We start from the raw sequence: 17,719 nt of genomic DNA on the forward strand, positions 1-17,719 counted from the left end.
GCGAGGGCTACTCTTCGTTGCAGTGCACAGGCTTCTCATTGTGATGGCTTCTCTTGTTGCGGAGCACAGGCCCTAGGCACACGGGCTTCAGTAGTTGTGGCTCGCGGGCTCTAGAGCGCAGGCTTAGTAGTTGTGGCGCACGGGCTTAGTTGCTCCACAGCGTGTGGAATCTTCCCGGACCAGGGCTCGAACCCGTGTCCCCTGCATTGGCAGGCGGATTCTTAACCACTGTGCCACCAAGGAAGCCCGGAAGTTATTAATTTTAATAGAATCTTAGCCTGATACTTGCAGCAGAAACCCCTTTCCTGGTTGGAAGACCACTTTCAGGTGATGTCACAGATTTTTTTCTTCCAGGGGTGGGAGCATCCTGGTCCGGATCCTCTCCTCATCCATTGACACGTTCCCCACTCCCCTCTGTTGTGCTCCTGACATGCATGGCGGGCAGATAGAATACAGCTATTACTTGCTCCTCTTTAGAAAGGTGGCAAAACTTGCAAGGAATGGCGGGATGGGGGCTGGTGGGCAGTGGAATTTGGTAGGAGAACCAAAAAATAAAATCAAATAAAATGTCTGTGACTGGGGCCACCAAATACTGTGAGACTGATTCTAAGCAGTGTTGTTTTATGGCTATTTCAAGATCTCAAAATCCTTATGGTTTCTTAAATCCCAAGGAAATGGGCCTGAAGGCACAGAGAATGTAAACTAGATCTTTGAAATTCCCTCCGGTTATTCTCTGGAAACTTATTTCTGCGGAAGTGCCTTCTGATTGACAAAAGCTCACTTTTATATTCACAATCTCACCCTGTGAAGGTCTAGTCTAAAATCGCCCTCAGAGAGTATGGCGCAGTAACTTCTAAAAAGCCCCAGTCCTCTCGATTTTTGCATTTAATTTATTGTTTTTCTCTTTCGGAGCTTTCTTTTGTATATAACCGAATCCCAATTCTGAGTGCCTGTCTCACACCCCTAAGCCGTGATGTTAGAAGCTATTCTTAAAATTTAGAGCTTGAAATTCCCTTCATTTACTTTCAAGTCCCTGGTCCTTTGGAAATTTATATAAGATTTCCCAATCCCTCCCAATCTCCTACTTTATGCTCCCTTTGGAAGCAGTTAATTAATTTCATTTCTCAAAGATGCTTTGTTTCCTTAAGTAGTTCAGTCTGGCTAGCCTTCCACTGGGTATCACTTTTCGCCAGCACTTTACACAGATTCATTCCAAAATGGCTTATTGTGGGCCAGTTGTCTGGGTTTGATGGGACAATTGCCTATGAGGTCAGGGTCTGTATGCATCACTCAGTCACTCAACAGTCATTCTTGAGTCCCTGATATGGGCCATGCACTGAGGATAAAAAAGCCTGACCTTTGTGAATCCCTGTCCCCAGCCCATAAAGGCCCCAGTGACTGACCTGGGTGGGGTCCTCACAGGCACTTTGGGGGATTTTATACTGAAAGTAGAAGACATGAGAGCTGGTGAGTGAGGCCACAGCAGTGCCTTTGACAGGGAGTTGAGAGACCAGGAGAATACACGCATCTTTCAAGCCAACAGGACTATAAATGGGAGGTAGAACCAAGAGTCAGTAACCAGACAAACAGCAGATTAGGAGGGGATTACGGTGAGTTGGTTCCAGGATGACCGCCATGAGCTCTGTTTGGGGTGTTGACAGCTCAGTTTGATGGTGCTGAAGGTACACAGCACGTGGGTGTTTCTGGCTCTGGATTAAAGGTACAGGCTCTGGAGGGGCTCTGTCCACCATCCACCATCCCTCAGGCCTTCCATGCAGTGTGGTTTGGAAGAGGGCAGCCCCCATTTCCCTCAGTGAGAGAACAGAGGGATATTCTGGGATGTTCACACTAAAGGCCTGATTACTTTAACTTCTCTGGGTCATCTCCTTTGCATGGTTCTAGGTACTGGAGCTGGAAAAGGTAATAATCTTGTTTCTTTAATTGCCTTCTCAGGCTTCCTGTCTTGAGCTAGAGGCCAGGATGAGGAAGTGTGGGGAAAGCACAGGTGTAGACAGGTCAGGTTAGCAGGGGGCAATGGTAGATAAGGTGGGTGCGCAGAGATGGTGTAGCCTGGGGCAAAGGTCAGCATGGTCACTTGCATGACTTAAGATGAGCCTAAGAAGTGCCTGTGAGTTTGGGGGAGGGGCAGATGGTAAAGACAGAGACAGAGGATGAGTGGACAGATGGAAGCAGCCAGAGGTCCAGTGTAGGAGTTGATCATTTTGGTGAGTGTTCCTATTACTGTCAGAATTACATTGTGGCCTTAGAAGGGTGGCAGCTCCATTATAAATCTAAAATTATGGTTTTTCAAGGAGTTTTCAGGACTGAGAGTGGTGGAGCTTACCCCTAGGGGGTGTTATATTGGGGAGAATTGTGCTGGATTCCACATTGTGCATGGATCTCAGAGAACTCTCTGCTTCCGTTCACTCTTCCTGTCCCTTGCCAATTCCAAGCCCTGGGGTAAAAGTCAACATGGCCACTTGTTTGACTTAGGGTAAATCTAGGCTTCCCCCATGGTATTTGAATCAAGATGTTTAGGTAGAGCTAGGTTTTTTGGTAGAAGAGACCCACTTACACTCAATTTATTTAGGACATTCCCAGAATGTCTCAAGCCATGCCAGACATGATTGGGCATAAGCAACCTCTGCCCTTCACACTAAATTACCTTAATTAATTCCACTGGTGGCTGGACTGAGGCACCAGTTTCTGGGCACAGAAGTTCTTGGAGCACGATGCTTTATAGTCTACAAGAACCTTGTATTGATAGATTGAGAAATCTGCTTAGCAGTTTGAATGTGAAGCATTAAAAATAATTTCATCTCATCTGAAGGTCCAGAGGTAGGAAAGTTGACATTCTGACACAGGCCAACATGGGGCACAAATTATATGGTCATAGATGACAGATGAGGAATGAGGTGCCTTGCCAGTAGAATGGGACAGAAATGACAATGCTGGGCTTAAGCTTTAAAAAGGCAAGTTCATTTCCCCTTGTGCTTTGGGGAGTCCTGAGTTGCCATGTAATAGGAGAGGCACAGCAGCTGGGATTTAGACTTTTGTGGAGTCCAGCTGAGTCCAGCTTTCTGGTCAACCCTGCCAAGGTGCTAGACAGATGACTGAGCCATCTTGAATGTTCCACCCAGTTGATAACCTCAGATGCCTGCAGATGCAGCCATTATCACATGGAGCAGAAGAATCACCCATCTGAGCCCAATCGATGGACAGAATCTTTGGAGATAAAATAATTGCTGTTCTAAGCCACTGAGATTTGGGGTGGTATGCTGTGCAGCCATAGGTAACCAAAACAGGAGACATATCCTTTATAGTTTTATTTATTAGAGAAGTTAGATATTATGACTCATAGACCAAATCTGGCCCACTATCTTTTTTTTTTTTTTTGTGGTACACGGGTCTCTCACTGTTGTGGCCTCTTCCTTTGCGGAGCACAGGCTCCAGACGCGCAGGCTCAGCAGCCATGGCTCACGGGCCCAGCCGCTCCGCGGCATGTGGGATCTTCCCGGACCGGGGCATGAACCCGTGTCCCCTGCATCGGCAGGTGGACTCTCAAGCACTGTGCCACCAGGGAAGCCCACTATCTATTTTTATAAGTATATTTTTATTGGAACATAGCTCTATTTGTCTAAGTATTGCCAATGACTGCTTTTGTAGAATTGAGTAGTTGCAGCAGAGAACTTACAGCCTGAAAAGCTAAAAAAGATTTACTTTCAGATCCTTTATAGACAGTGTTTGGTTTGCTTGCCCATGATCTATTACACTAATCTAGAAAAAAGGTGAAAGATAAGCAGAAATGATCTCTTTTAAAACAGTGTGCAAAACCCAGTTGTGCAGAAACCAGTGGTATATGGGAAATTCCTTGTCTTTCATGGTCAGAGATTTTAAATGCACTTGTGTGGTTTGGCTCAACTTCTTGAGTCCATGCTGTCTGCCATGAGAAAAACATGCTCCACATAGCTGTAGCTGATTTTGCCTGGGTCTCAGAATGAGTGACACATAGAGCAGAACTAAACCCCACCTGCTATCTTGATGGTAAGCTGGTCCAAATCCAGCTGAGTCCAGCAGAGCCCAGCAAACCCTGCAGACCTGTGAAACATAAATAAATGTTTCTTTTTCCCCACTTTTTCTCTGTAATTGACGATAACAGTCCTGCTGTTGTTAGTCACCAGAGAGTTTTGGAATTGTTTGTTACATAGCATCTTTGCAACTATGCCTATCTAATACAAAGCTCAAGAAGCATAGAAAGAAAGGGGATTTTCTTTACGTTGAGCTGCTACTAGTCCATACAGCACCACTGTGAAAATTAGAAAAAGGTGGTTCTCTGTCAAGATACTTTATTTCCCATCTGCCAGAAAGTTGCCATGTTGTGACTCTGCTGTAACAAGACATTTGATTGCTAACATCAGATGTATTATACTGCATAAATGAAGCTATGAGATCCATGATGTGAAGGTCACCCAATCAGATGTGTCACCTGTGTGCAGTGTACACATACAAAACCAAAAGTTATGACTCTATACTGAGAGAACTCAATGAGTTGGGTCCTCCTGCATTAACCCGTGCTGTGTTAGAGGCAGATGCAAGGGTATTGTTGAAGACATTAGCTTGCCGCATAATATTATGTTTCAGTGGCAGAAGTTGTAAATTATTTTGCATGTGTCTTTGCATCCTTTCATGGACTAATTCTATTCTCTCTCCTTGTGGATGGTAGCAAAGGTAGATCAGGGCAAAGGTAGTGTACTAAGAGAGAGAAAGAAGAAAAGCCCATTAAAAATGTTAAAATATTACCACGATTACACATGCTGGTTCCATCTGGGCAAATGCAAGAAAACAGCCTCTCCTTTGTCCCTTTTTCTCCTTTATGCCTCTGTAGGGTGGAGAGGGATAAGTTGACCCTAGTTTACTGGCAAGTCAGGACTGAACTGGGTGTGACTGGATTAGTTTTTCTGTGTGACTTATCTAAATTAGTTCAGGTTGAGGTGTGTAACTTTGCAAACTGCTTCTGTTATCTAACTTAAGTTTGTGTATCCAAAGCCCTGGCAGCCACACCATATACGCTAATGGAGAAAACTTCAGCTGTATAGGAAAAAAAAAGATGTGCTTTGAATTTGGGCCCCTCAATTTATTAGTGACCTGAGTTTCAGTTTTCTCATTTATAAAATGGTGAAACCAATTCCTGCTTCAAAGGGTTGTTATGAGGATTAATTGAGATGTTGCATAAGAATAATCTAGAAGAGTGTGGTACAGAGTCAGTATTTGCTGTTGGTATCCATTCCATCTCTCTTCAGGCCGAAAGGGAATGAAAGCAAAGTGGAAAGCATGTGTCTTTGGTGTCTTCATATCTCTCTTCTTCTCATGTTTGGTGTCCTTTTATCTATCACTTCTGTGTCTCTGACTTTCCTGCTCCCATTTTGTGAGCATCCAGGTATACATTTTTGTTCACGTAAAGTTGCAGAAGCAAGTACATGATTGTAGCATGTGTGCTCTTGCTCAGTTAGATCCAGGCAAGCCTGAGACATGTCAGCATATGTTACCGAACTCGGGTTTGGCTGCTTGCTGCTTGAAAGCCAGTACTCGAGAGACAAGTGCGGATACGTTGCTTTATTCAGGAAGCTGGCAACCTGGGGAGAAGGCAGACTCGTGTCCAAAAACCAACTGTGAAGATTCTGCTTGACCATGAAAGTTTTTAAAGGGAGAACCATTTGGGGAGGGGTTCAGAGTCTTTATTATCTTCCACTGTGTGCAGACTTGCTTCTGATTGGTTGAAGTAACAGGGTGGTGTTCCAGGTATCTTGTGTTCAGCCTGAAGTTACCCTCCTTCACCTGGGTGGGGACTTTAGTTCCTGCAGAAAAACTCAAAGGTATTGTCTATATTCCTTGAGGAGGAGCCAGGATCCTGCTTCAATCACTGCACTATTGGTTCTTGACTTCTCCTCTTTTGTTTCTGCATTCCTTCTTTTCCTTGGTAAGCAACTGTTTGAATCTGCCCTTTAGAACTCAGGGAAAGTCAGGGAAGCTGAATGAAGCCCATTTCCTACAAACAAGAAACGGGAGACACAGAAAGGTTTTGTACCTGGGAGGGTCCCATAGGGTCCTGCTCCGTTCCACATCTCGTGCTAGATTGTAAACTCTCTGAAGACGGGTTTGTGAATCTTATTCACATGGTATGCACAGGGCCCTGCCAGCACCAAGCACACTGTGAGCTAAGCAGTGATGCTTGTTGAATTAAAATTGTATTGTATAATAAGTGAAAGTGGTCTGTGTCACATTGTGAAAATTCTTTCATCTATTCGTTTAATATTTATCACTTGTTCACTGTCTGCGTGTCTGAATTTTATGGCTGTGGGTATAAATGATGATATTGTTGGAGATTTAACTTTGAAAGGAAATGCTTCCTAGTGCTTCTTTTTGAGCTTCTGGGTCAGTGTAAGACATCCTTGGAAAAAACGTGAAGTATAAATCATACACCAATACTGGAACAAGACCACAACTAAGCTCTAAAAACTTCTTACTTTAAAATTTTGTGTTACTTAAAAGTAACTTTCAGAAATCTTATTGATTGAATTTCCAATAAGTAAATGTTATATAAATTTGAATTTATAAAAAGCAGCACTAGCAGCATTTGGCTTTTCATCTGTTTTGTATGTATGTTGGGGATCCTGATAAGATTTGATTTGAGAAAACAGCACAACTGCTGAGAAAGCGGCTCTGGAGTGGAGGTTGGCAAACTTTTTTGGCAAAGGGCCAGATATTGCATGTTTTCCGCTTTGCAGACTCCATGCAAAGTCTCTGTTGCAATTACGCAGCTAGGCTGTTGCAACTTGAAAGCAGCCACAGACGATAAATAAAGGAATGGGTGCGGCGGTGTTCCAATGATACTTTATTTACATACGCAGGCAGTGGGCGAGGTGTGGCCCTGTAGTTTTCCAACCCCTGCTCTCGAGGAGAGAGGATGATGGGCTTTGTAAGTCATAGACTTGGGGTGGGGGTCACTTATTCTCTCTCATCATCAGCACATCTGTAAAAGACGGCAAATGAAACCTACCACACTGAGTGCTGAAGAGGATAAATACGATAGGCTATAAAAACACCCAGCATAGCCATCATTTTCTTTCTTGATTTTCTCTCCTCCCTCTCTCCTTGCCCCGATCAGAACAGTTGCATTCCTTTGGTGCAGCTACTTGAGCTAGTCATTGCTAGGATTTGATACTCACAAAAAAGACAGCTAAGGCTTAACGCTCCCAAGGGAATTTGTGTTAGAAACAAGAACTTACCAGCTGAACTGGCACTCCAGAGAGAAGATTCTGGAGCCAGGGCCCTCTCTCCATTCTCCCTTCATATCCTTATTTTGGATGTGAGTTATTTCTTCACCTTTGATCACTACCTACTCACCTCCACCACAACTGATTCGTCCTCCAAAGAGTAAAACATAGACTCAGATTTGCTTTGTGCCTGGCCGAGTCTAACAGTAGTCACCCACTCTTGTCTACAGAGCAGGGAGTTTTGCACACAGGGCCTCAGTGGGCATAATTTTGGGGTTCAGTTGAAAAAGAGCTTGGATTGGCATAACTAGGCAGTTTTGGAGGTAGACAGACCTGGGATTGAATTGACTCCTGTCCTAATAAGTGATGTGATCTTGGGCAAAAGAATTAACTTCTCTGAGCTTTCACTCCTTTATAGTAATTAAAGTGACAATAATACCTACCTCACAGGGTTGTTGAAGTGAACTATATGAAATGTGTAGAAAAAAAAAATCTTGGACTGGCAGGTGGAGAAAGCTAGGATTATTTCTGATATATAAATACTGTTGAAAATGAATATCATCACTATGATTTTTATCATGACACATATGGTAACTGAGATATTAATCTCTATCATCACCACCATTTACTGTTGTCTTTAGTCTCTCCCTTTTATATTATCAGCATCCCTAGAAACAAGATATGCATCACTGAAAACAACGCATTGCCATTTTTTTAACTTATTTTTTTATACAGCAGGTTCTTATTAGTCATCCATTTTAGACACATCAGTGTATACATGTCAATCCCAATCTCCCAATTCATCACACCCCCCACGCCACCCGGCTGCTTTCCCCCCTTGGTGTCCATACTTTTGTTCTCTACATCTGTGTCTCAATTTCTGCCCTGCAAACCGGTTCATCACCATTTTTCTAGGTTCTACATATATGCGTTAATATACATTTGTTTTTCTCTTTCTGACTTACTTCACTCTGTATGACAGTCTCTAGATCCAGCCACGTCTCTACAAATGACCCAATCACGTTCCTTTTTATGGCTGAGTAATACTCCATTGTATATATGTACCACATCTTCTTTATCCATTTGTCTGTCAGTGGGCATTGAGGTTGCTTCCATGACCTGGCTATTGTAAATAGTGCTGCAATGAACATTGGGGTGCATGTTTCTTTTTGAATTATGGTTTTCTGTGGGTATATGCCCAGTAGTGGGATTGCTGGGTCATATGGTAGTTCTATTTTTAGTTTTTTAAGAAACTTCCATACTGTTCTCCATAGTGGCTGTATCAGTTTGCATTCCCACCAACAGTGCAGAGGGTTCCCTTTTCTCCACTCCCTCTCCAGCATTTGTTGTTTGTAGATTTTTTGATGATGCCCATTCTAACCAGTGTGAGGTGATACCTCACTGTAGTTTTGATTTGCGTTTCTCTAATAATTAGTGATGTTAAGCAGCTTTTCATGTGCTTCTTGGCCATCTGTATGCCTTCTTTGGAGAAAAGTCTGTTTAGGTCTTCTGCCCATTTTTGGATTGGGTTGTTTGTTTTTTTAATATTGAGCTGCATAAGCTGTTTATACATTTTGGAGATTAATCCTTTGTCTGTTGATTCATTTGCAAATATTTTCTCCCATTCTGAGGGTTGTCTTTTCGTCTTGTTTGTAGTTTCCTTGGCTGTGCAAAAGCCTTTAAGTTTCATTAGGTCCCATTGGTTTATTTTTGTCTTTATTTCCATTTCTCTAGGAGGTGGATCAAAAAAGATCTTGCTGTGATTTATGTCAAAGAGTGTTCTTCCTGTGTTTTCCTCTAAGAGTTTTATGATGTCCGATCTTACATTTATGTCTATAATCCATTTTGAGTTTATTTTTGTGTATGGTATTAGGGAGTGTTCTAATTTTATTCTTTTACATGTAGCTGTCCAGTTTTCCCAGCACCACTTATTGAAGAGACTGTCTTTTATTTTTTATTTTTTTGCAGTACGCAGGCCTCTCAGTTGTGGCCTCTCCTGTTGCGGAGCACAGGCTCCGGACACGCAGGCCCAGCGGCCATGGCTCACGGGCCCAGCCGCTCCGTGGCATGTGGGATCTTCCCGGACCGGGGCACAAACCCATGTCCTCTGCATCGGCAGGCAGACTCTCAACCACTGTGCCACCAGGGAAGCCCAAAGAGACTGTCTTTTCTCCATTGTATATCCTTGCCTCCTTTGTCATAGATTAGTTGACCATAGGTGCGTGGGTTTATCTCTGGGCTTTCTATCCTGTTCCATTGATTTATATTTCTGTTTTTGTGCCAGTACCATATTGTCTTGATTACTATACCTTTGTAGTATAATCTGAAGTCAGGGAGTCTGATTCCTCCAGCTCCTTTTTTTTCCCCTCAAGACTGCTTTGGCTATTCGGGGTCTTTAGTGTCTCCATACAGATTTTAAGATTTTTTGTTCTAGTTCTGTCAAAAATGACATTTGTAATTTGATAGGTATTGCATTGAATCTGTAGATTGCTTTGGGTAGTATAGTCATTTTCACAGTATTGATTCTACCAATGCAAGAACATGGTATACCTCTCCATCTGTTGGTATCATCTCTAATTTCTTTCATCATTGTCTTATAGATTTCTGCATACAGGTCTTTTGTCTCCCTAGGTAGGTTTATTCCTAGGTATTTTATTCTTTTTGTTGTAGTGGTAAATGGGAGTGTTTCCTTAATTTCTCTTTCAGATTTTGCATCCTTAGTATATAGGAATGCAAGAGATTTCTGTGCATTAATTTTGTATCCTGCAGCTCTACCAAATTCATTGATTAGCTCTAGTAGTTTTCTGGTGGCATCTTTAGGATTCTGTATGTATAGTATCATGTCATCTGCAAACAGTGACAGTTTTACTTCTTCTTTTCCAATTTGTATTCCTTTTATTTCTTTTTCTTCTGCTTGCCGTGGCTAGGACTTCCAAAACTATGTTGGATAATAGTGGAAAGAGTGGACATCCTTGTCTTGTTCCTGATCTTAAAGGAAATGCTTTCAATTTTTCATCATTGAGAATGATGTTTGCTGTGGGTTTGTCATATATGCTCTTTATTATGTTGAGGTAGACTTCCTCTGTGCCCACTTTCTGGAGAGTTTTTATCATAAATGGGTGTTGAATTTTGTCAAAAGCTTTTTCTGCATCTATTAAGATGATCATATGGTTTCTATTCTTCAGTTTGTTAATATGATGTATCACATTGATTGATTTGCGTATACTGAAGAATCCTTGCATCCCTGGGATAAATCCCACTTGATCATGGTGTATTATCCTTTTAACGTGCTGTTGGATTCTGTTTGCTAGTATTTTGTTGAGGATTTTTGCATCTATATTCATCAGTGATATTGGTCTGTGATTTTCTTTTTTTGTAGTATCTTTGTCTGGTTTTGGTATCAGGGTGATGGTGGCCTCATAGAATGAGTTTGGGAGTGTTCCTTCTTCTGCAATTTTTTGGAAGAGTTTGAAAAGGATGGGTGTTAGCTCTTCTCTGAATGTTTGATAGAATTCACCTGTGAAGCCATGTTTTCCTGGACTTTTGTTTGTTGGAAGATTTTTGATGACAGTTTCAATTTCATTACTTGTGATTGGTCTGTTCCTATTTTCTACTTCTTCCTGGTTCAGTCTTGGAAGGTTATACCACTCTAAGAATTTTTCCATTTCTTCCAGGTTGTCCATTTTATTGGCATAGAGTTGCTTGTAGTAGTCTCTTAGGATGCTTTGTATTTCTGCAGTGTCTGTTGTAACTTCTCCTTTTTCATTTCTAATTTTATTGACTTGAGTCCTCTCCCTCTTTTTCTTGATGAGTCTGGCTAATGGTTTATCAATTTTGTTTATCTTCTCAAAGAACCAGCTTTTAGTTTTATTGATCTTTGCTATTATTTTCTTTGTTCCTATTTCATTTATTCCTGCTCTGATCTTTATGATTTCTTTCCTTCTGCTAACTTTGGGTTTTGTTTGTTCTTCTTTCTCTAGTTCCTTTAGGTGTAAGGTTAGATTGTTTATTTGAGATTTTTCTTATTTCTTGAGGTAGGCTTGTATAGCTATAAACTTTCCTCTTAGAACTGCTTTTGCTGCACCCATAGGTTTTGGATCGTCGTGTTTTCATTGTCATTTGTGTCTAGGTATTTTTTGATTTCCTCTTTGATTTCTTTAGTGATCTCTTGGTTATTTAGTAACATATTGTTTAGCTTCCATGGGTTTGTGTTTTTTATGATTTTTCCACTGTAATTGATTTCTAATCTCATAGCATTGTGGTCAGAAAAGATGCTTGATATGATTTCAATTTTCTTAAATTTACTGAGGCTTGATTTGTGATCTGTCCTAAAGAATGTTCCGTGCGCACTTGAGAAGAAAGTGTAATCTGCTGTCCTTGGATGGAATATCCTATAAATATCAATTAAATCTGTTTGATCTATTGTGTCATTTAAAGCTTGTGTTTCCTTATTAATTTTCTGTTTGGATGATCTGTCCATTGGTGTAAGTGAGGTGTTAAAGTCCCCCACTATTATTATGTTACTGTCTATTTCCTCTTTTAGAGCTGTTAGCAGTTGCCTTATGTTTTGAGGTGCTCCTATGTTGGGTGCATATATATTTATAATTGTTATATCTTCTTCTTGGATTGATCCCTTGATCATTATGTAGTGTCCTTCCTTGTCTCTTGTAACATTCTTCATTTTAAAGTCTATTTGATATGAGTATTGCTACTCCAGCTTTCTTTTGTTTTCCATTTGGGTGGAATATCTTTTTCCATCCCCTCACTTTCAGTCTGAATGTGTCCCTAGGTCTGAAGTGGGTGTCTTGTAGACAGCATATATATGGGTCTTATTTTTGTATCCATTCAACAAGCCTGTGTCTTTTGGTTGGAGCATTTAATCCATTCACATTTAAAGTAATTATTGATATGTATGTTCCTATTACCATTTTCTTAATTGTTTTGGGTTTGTTTTTGTAGGTCTTTTCCTTCTCCTGTGTTTCTTTCCTAGAGAAGCTCCTTTGGCATTTGTTGTAAACCTGGTTTGGTGGTGCTGAATTCTCTTAGCTTTTGCTTGTCTGTAAAGCTTTTGATTTCTCCATCGAATCTGAATGAGATCCTTGCCAGGTAGAGTAATCTTGGTTGTAGGTTCTTCCCTTTCATCACTTTAAGTATATCATGCCACTCCCTTCTGGCTTGTAAATTTTCTACTGAGAAATCAGCTGTTAACCTTATGGGAGTTTCTTTGTATGGTATTTGTCATTTTTCCCTTGCTGCTTTCAATAATTTTTCTTTGTCTTTAATTTTTGCCAATTTGATTACTATGTGTCTCCGCATGTTTCTCCTTTGGTTTATCCTGTATGGGACTCTCTGTGCTTCCTGGACTTGAGTGGCTATTTCCTTTCCCATGTTAGGGAAGTTTTCAAGTATAATATCTTCAAATGTTCTCTTGTGTTCTTTCTCTCTCTTTTCTCCTTCTGGGACCCCTATAATGCGAATGTTGTTGCATTTAATGTTGTCCTCTTAGGCTGTCTTCATTTCTTTTCATTCTTTTTTCTTTGTTCTGCAACAGTGAATTCCACCATTCTGTCTTCTGGGTCACTTATCTTTTCTTCTGCCTCAGTTATTCTGCTATTGATTCCTTCTATTGTATTTTCTTTTTTTTTTTTTTTTTGCGGTACGCAGGCCTCCCACCGACGTGGCCCCTCCCATTGCGGAGCACAGGCTCCGGATGCGCAGGCCCAGCGGCCGTGGCCCACGGGCCCAGCTGCTCTGCAGCACACGGGACCCCCCAGACTGGGGCACGAACCCGCGTCCCCTGCACCGGCAGGCGGACCCCCAACCACTGCGCCACCAGGGAAGCCCTCTAGTGTTTTTTCATTTCAGTTATTGTATTGTTTATCTCTGTTTGTTTGTTCTTTAATTCTTCTTGATCTTTATTAAACATTTCTTGCATCTTGTCGATCTTTGCCTGCATTCTTTTTCCAAGGTCTTGGATCATCCTCACTATCATTATTCTGAATTCTTTTTCTGGAAGGTTGCCTATCTCCACTTCATTTAGTTGTTTTTCTGGGGTTTTATCTTGTTCCTTCATGTGGTACCTAGCCCTCTGCCTTTTCGTCTTGTCTGTCTTTCTGTGAATGTGGTTTTTGTTCCACAGGCTGCAGGATTGTAGTTCTTCTTGCTTCTGCTGTCTGCCCTCTGGTGGATGAGCCTATCTAAGAGGCTTGTGGAAGTTTCCAGATGGGAGGGACTGGTGGGAGTAGAGCTGGATGTTGCTATGGTGGGCAGAGTTCAGTAAAACTTTAATCAGCTTGTCTGCTGATGTGTGGGGCTGGGTTCCCTCCCTGTTGGTTGTTTGGCCTGAGACGACCCAACACTGGAGCCTGCAGGCTCTTTGGTGGGACTAATGGCAGACTCTGGGAGGGCTCACGCCAAGGAGTACTTCCCAGAACTTCTGCTGCCAGTGTCCTTGTCCTCCCGATGAGACAGAGCCATGCCCCGCCTCTTCAGGAGACCCCCCAACACTGGCAGGTAGGTCTGGTTCAGTCTCGTATGGGGTCACTGCTCCTTCCCCTGGGTCCCGATGCGCATACTACTTTGTGTGTGCCCTCCAAGAGTGGACTCTCTGTTTCCCCAAGTCCCTTTGAAGTCCTGCAGTCAAATCCAGCTAGCCTTCAAAGTCTGATTCTCTGGGAATTCCTCCTCCCGTTGCTGGACCCCCAGGTTGAGAAGCCTGATGTGGGGCTCAGAACTTTCATTCCAGTGGGTGGGCTTCTGTGGTATAAGTGTTCTCCAGTTTGTGAGTCACCCACCCAGCAGTTATGGGATTTGATTTTATTGTGATTGCGCCCCTCCTACTGTCTCATTGTGGCTTCTCCTTTGTCTTTGGATGTGGGGTATCTTTTTTGGTGAGTTCCAGTGTCTTCCTGTTGATGACTGTTCAGCAGTTAGTTGTGATTCTGGTGTTCTTGCAAGAGGGAGTGAGAGCACGTCCTTCTACTCTGCCATCTTGACCAACCTCTGCATTGCTGTTTTGAATCCCAGTTACAAATCTTGGGATAGTCAGACTGTGTGAAGCTGAGGTATTTGGGAGTCACTGAGCCCTGAGCTTAAATGCCTCTTCCTTTCTTTAGCTGCCAGTGTGTAAACTCTTATAGACCAAGTGAAATGGGGTTAATAAATAAATAAATAAATAAATAAATAGTGGCTTAATAAAAATAAGTAGTCAACCCCTTCTCATTCTCTTCTAGGCAAAATATAGAAACTAGGCTAAGTCTCTTTGGTGGCCCCAGAAACACTCTCTCATCTTCCGAACTATGTCTCCTTGAATTCCTCAGAGTGTAACTCCCATTGTTCATCCACACCAGGTGTGAAGGGCTGTTGACAACTTGAAGTGTGGTCACTCTGGGATGGGTTGGATGGGACAGTGGTGGTAATGGTAACATGTGTTTAGGCCATTATTGCAAACTCATATGGCTACAGAGATCACACAGGAAACTCAAACTAGTGATGCAGGCTGGATGCTCACGTCCAGTTTCTTAAAACACGTCATCCTCTGAGGTCATCTTTTATTTTTCTGATATTGACTTAGAAATGAACATGGAGAAATATTTCCTACTATAGCAGTTCTCAGATGTGAGCAGTGGACCTCTGGGGGCCCCTGAGATAATTTCAGGAGGTTCATGAGGTCTAAACTATTTTTATAAAGTGTAAGACATTACTTGCCTTTTTCACTGTATTGATATTTGTTCTGATGATACAAAAGCAATAGTGATTCAACAGGAATCAAGTCATTGGCACCGGACTGTTCTAGTAGTTACTGTATTCTCCACTGCCATGCACTCACATTTTTAAAAAAATGACAATTTCACTTGTCCTTGGTGAAATAGTAAAAATTATTAATTTTTATTACATCTCAACCCTTGTTGAGTACACATCTTTTTTCATATTATGTGACAATATTGGAAGTGTACATAAAGTATTTCTGCACAGTGAAGTATGGTGGCTGTCTCACTTATGCAATTGCTTGAGTTGCAAGCTGAACTATACACTTTTTTTTCATGGAACAGCATTTTTCAAACTATGGTTATTCAAACTTGGGCATCTGGCATTCATTCAAAATGAATGAAGTTAGCTTGTCACTTCAAGGAAAACAGCCATCAGAATTTGTTGCCAGTGGTGAAGTTGGAGCTTTCAAACATTAATATTTGGGAAAACTTGTGTCCACAACTATGAGCTGGATAGCATGCTAATACTTTCAAAACTTTTTCCAAGATAACATTAAAAAAAAATGTGATTTTTTTGATGTTATACAATGGAATATGTCAACATTTGGAAGATCTGCATAACTCATTGAACCAGTATTTTCCAAATGACCAATGCATGACATTATAAAATCTTGCATGGGTAGAAGATACAAAGTGTAAGACCAATGGATTTTAATGTAACAGTATGAGCTTCTTGGAATGGTTGCAGATTCCACATTGCAACTAACTTTAAGAAGTTACCACTTGTTGAGTTTTAATATAGTATCAAAGAATCATATTCACAATTATATGAAAAGGCTATGAAAACATGTGTCCATTTTCCAACTTCTTACACAATTGTGCAAGGCCGGTTTTCTTCATTTGCTTTAACCAAAACAACATATCACAATTGATTAAATACATAAACAGATATGAGAATCCAGCTGATTCTATTAAGCCAGACGTTCAAGAGATTTTCAAAAATATAAAAACAATGCCATTCTTCTCGTAATCTTTTTTTGTTTTGGAAAAATAATTTTTCATAAAAATATGTTATTGGTGTTAATAGGAAATATCTTTATATTTTAACACTTTCTCAGTTTTAACTTTTAATATAGTAAATATTTATAGATCTAACATACAAAACAGAAACTCTTTGAGTGCTTAATGATTTTTAAGAGTATAGAAGGGTCCCAAGACCAAATATTCGAGAGTCCCTACTCTACTGCAAGAAGTGCAAGAGCTTAAGAATGGTGGTAAGTGGCAGCAAAAGCTTGGCTTTGCTGTTGGGGAGGGCGGAGCCTGCGGCAGCCTGTAGAATGCCTGCTCTGTCTAGTGGGGCAGCTTATTTCTCAGTGCCTGCTGATTGTTGCTGTGAGGGGAAGGCAGGTTCAGAATTGCCAGATATTCTGCTTTTTAAAGAAAAGCCAGAATTCCACACCTCAATGTGAGATCTCTCACTTTTAATATTGGCAGTACTTTCAAGAAAATTTTAACACCCTGTGTGGGCGGCAGAAAATCTACCTGGATACAGGATGCTGCCTCTGGGACAGCCTCTGGTCCAGGCTTGTATGTCGACAAAGCTCTGTACCGGGTTGCGGGGGGTAATATATGACCGTGATGATAATGTAGTCAAGATTGAATAATAGTAAGGATTTAAAGAATTAGGAAGGATTTTAGATTTCTGTGTGTATGATAAAAAATTCTTTTAAAAATCACAAAAAGCACAAATTCCTAGAAACTTACCAGACGATTGTGTTCTACATGGCAGACATTGTGCTCAATCCATTGGGGAGCCTGGGAGAAGAAATGAGGGCTTTTCCTTTCTTCCTTTTAATTCCCTTTCTGGAAAGGAGCGCTTTTTGTCTCTACCCCTCACTGTAAAGAAAACCAACTGCAGACAACATAATAGCTCTTTGTTTTATTATAGTGTGGTTATATGCTTCTGTTCTCAACTGTTTGCCTCCTTATAAATTGTTAAAAAAAATGTAGCAATGCTGGATTCCTTAAAGGTCATCACCTTGTAACTCCATTTGTAACAAAAATGAAAAACAACTCAAAAGTAGCACAATCGGAATATTTGTCAGGATTGGCTGAATGAAAATGCTTTTAATTTAACATAACAGACTAATTTCAAGAGCAAACCAATTCATGTAAAATGTGATTTTATGTTTCTAAATCAGATAATTCCAGATTTGTAAAGGGTATGAAATAACACGAATTGCATATATTTAAATTTACTTCAACAATTTTGACTTTGTTTACTTAAAACAAGCATAAACAAACAAACCCTTCACAACTCAACCATCAATTATTATTTTACTCATGGCAGCCTTTTATTTTAAAGCACTGAAATAATGCATCTTTTTCATTTGTGAGAACAAAATCAATTTTTGAGGTTCGTGGTATAATGAAAAGAAGTAGAATGGGGTCAGATATTCATGGATTTGAATTTTCCCTCTATCATTCATACTAGCTATGTGATGAGATTTTGAGCAAATTTTGAAGTTCTGTTAAACCTATTTTGTCCTTTTGCAACATGAGAATGATGAGGCTGGTTATGAGAACTCAGTGAGGCGCTAGCAATCAACACAGCTTGGCAGGTGGGCATAACAACTACAACAATATAATAAGAGCTAACTTTTACAGAGAGTTTATCACCATGTGCTAGTTATTGATCTAAACGTTCCATATGAATTAACTCACTTAATACAGTGG

This window comes from Orcinus orca, chromosome 7, assembly GCF_937001465.1.
Source record: "Orcinus orca chromosome 7, mOrcOrc1.1, whole genome shotgun sequence".
Classification (NCBI taxonomy): Eukaryota; Metazoa; Chordata; class Mammalia; order Artiodactyla; family Delphinidae; genus Orcinus; species Orcinus orca.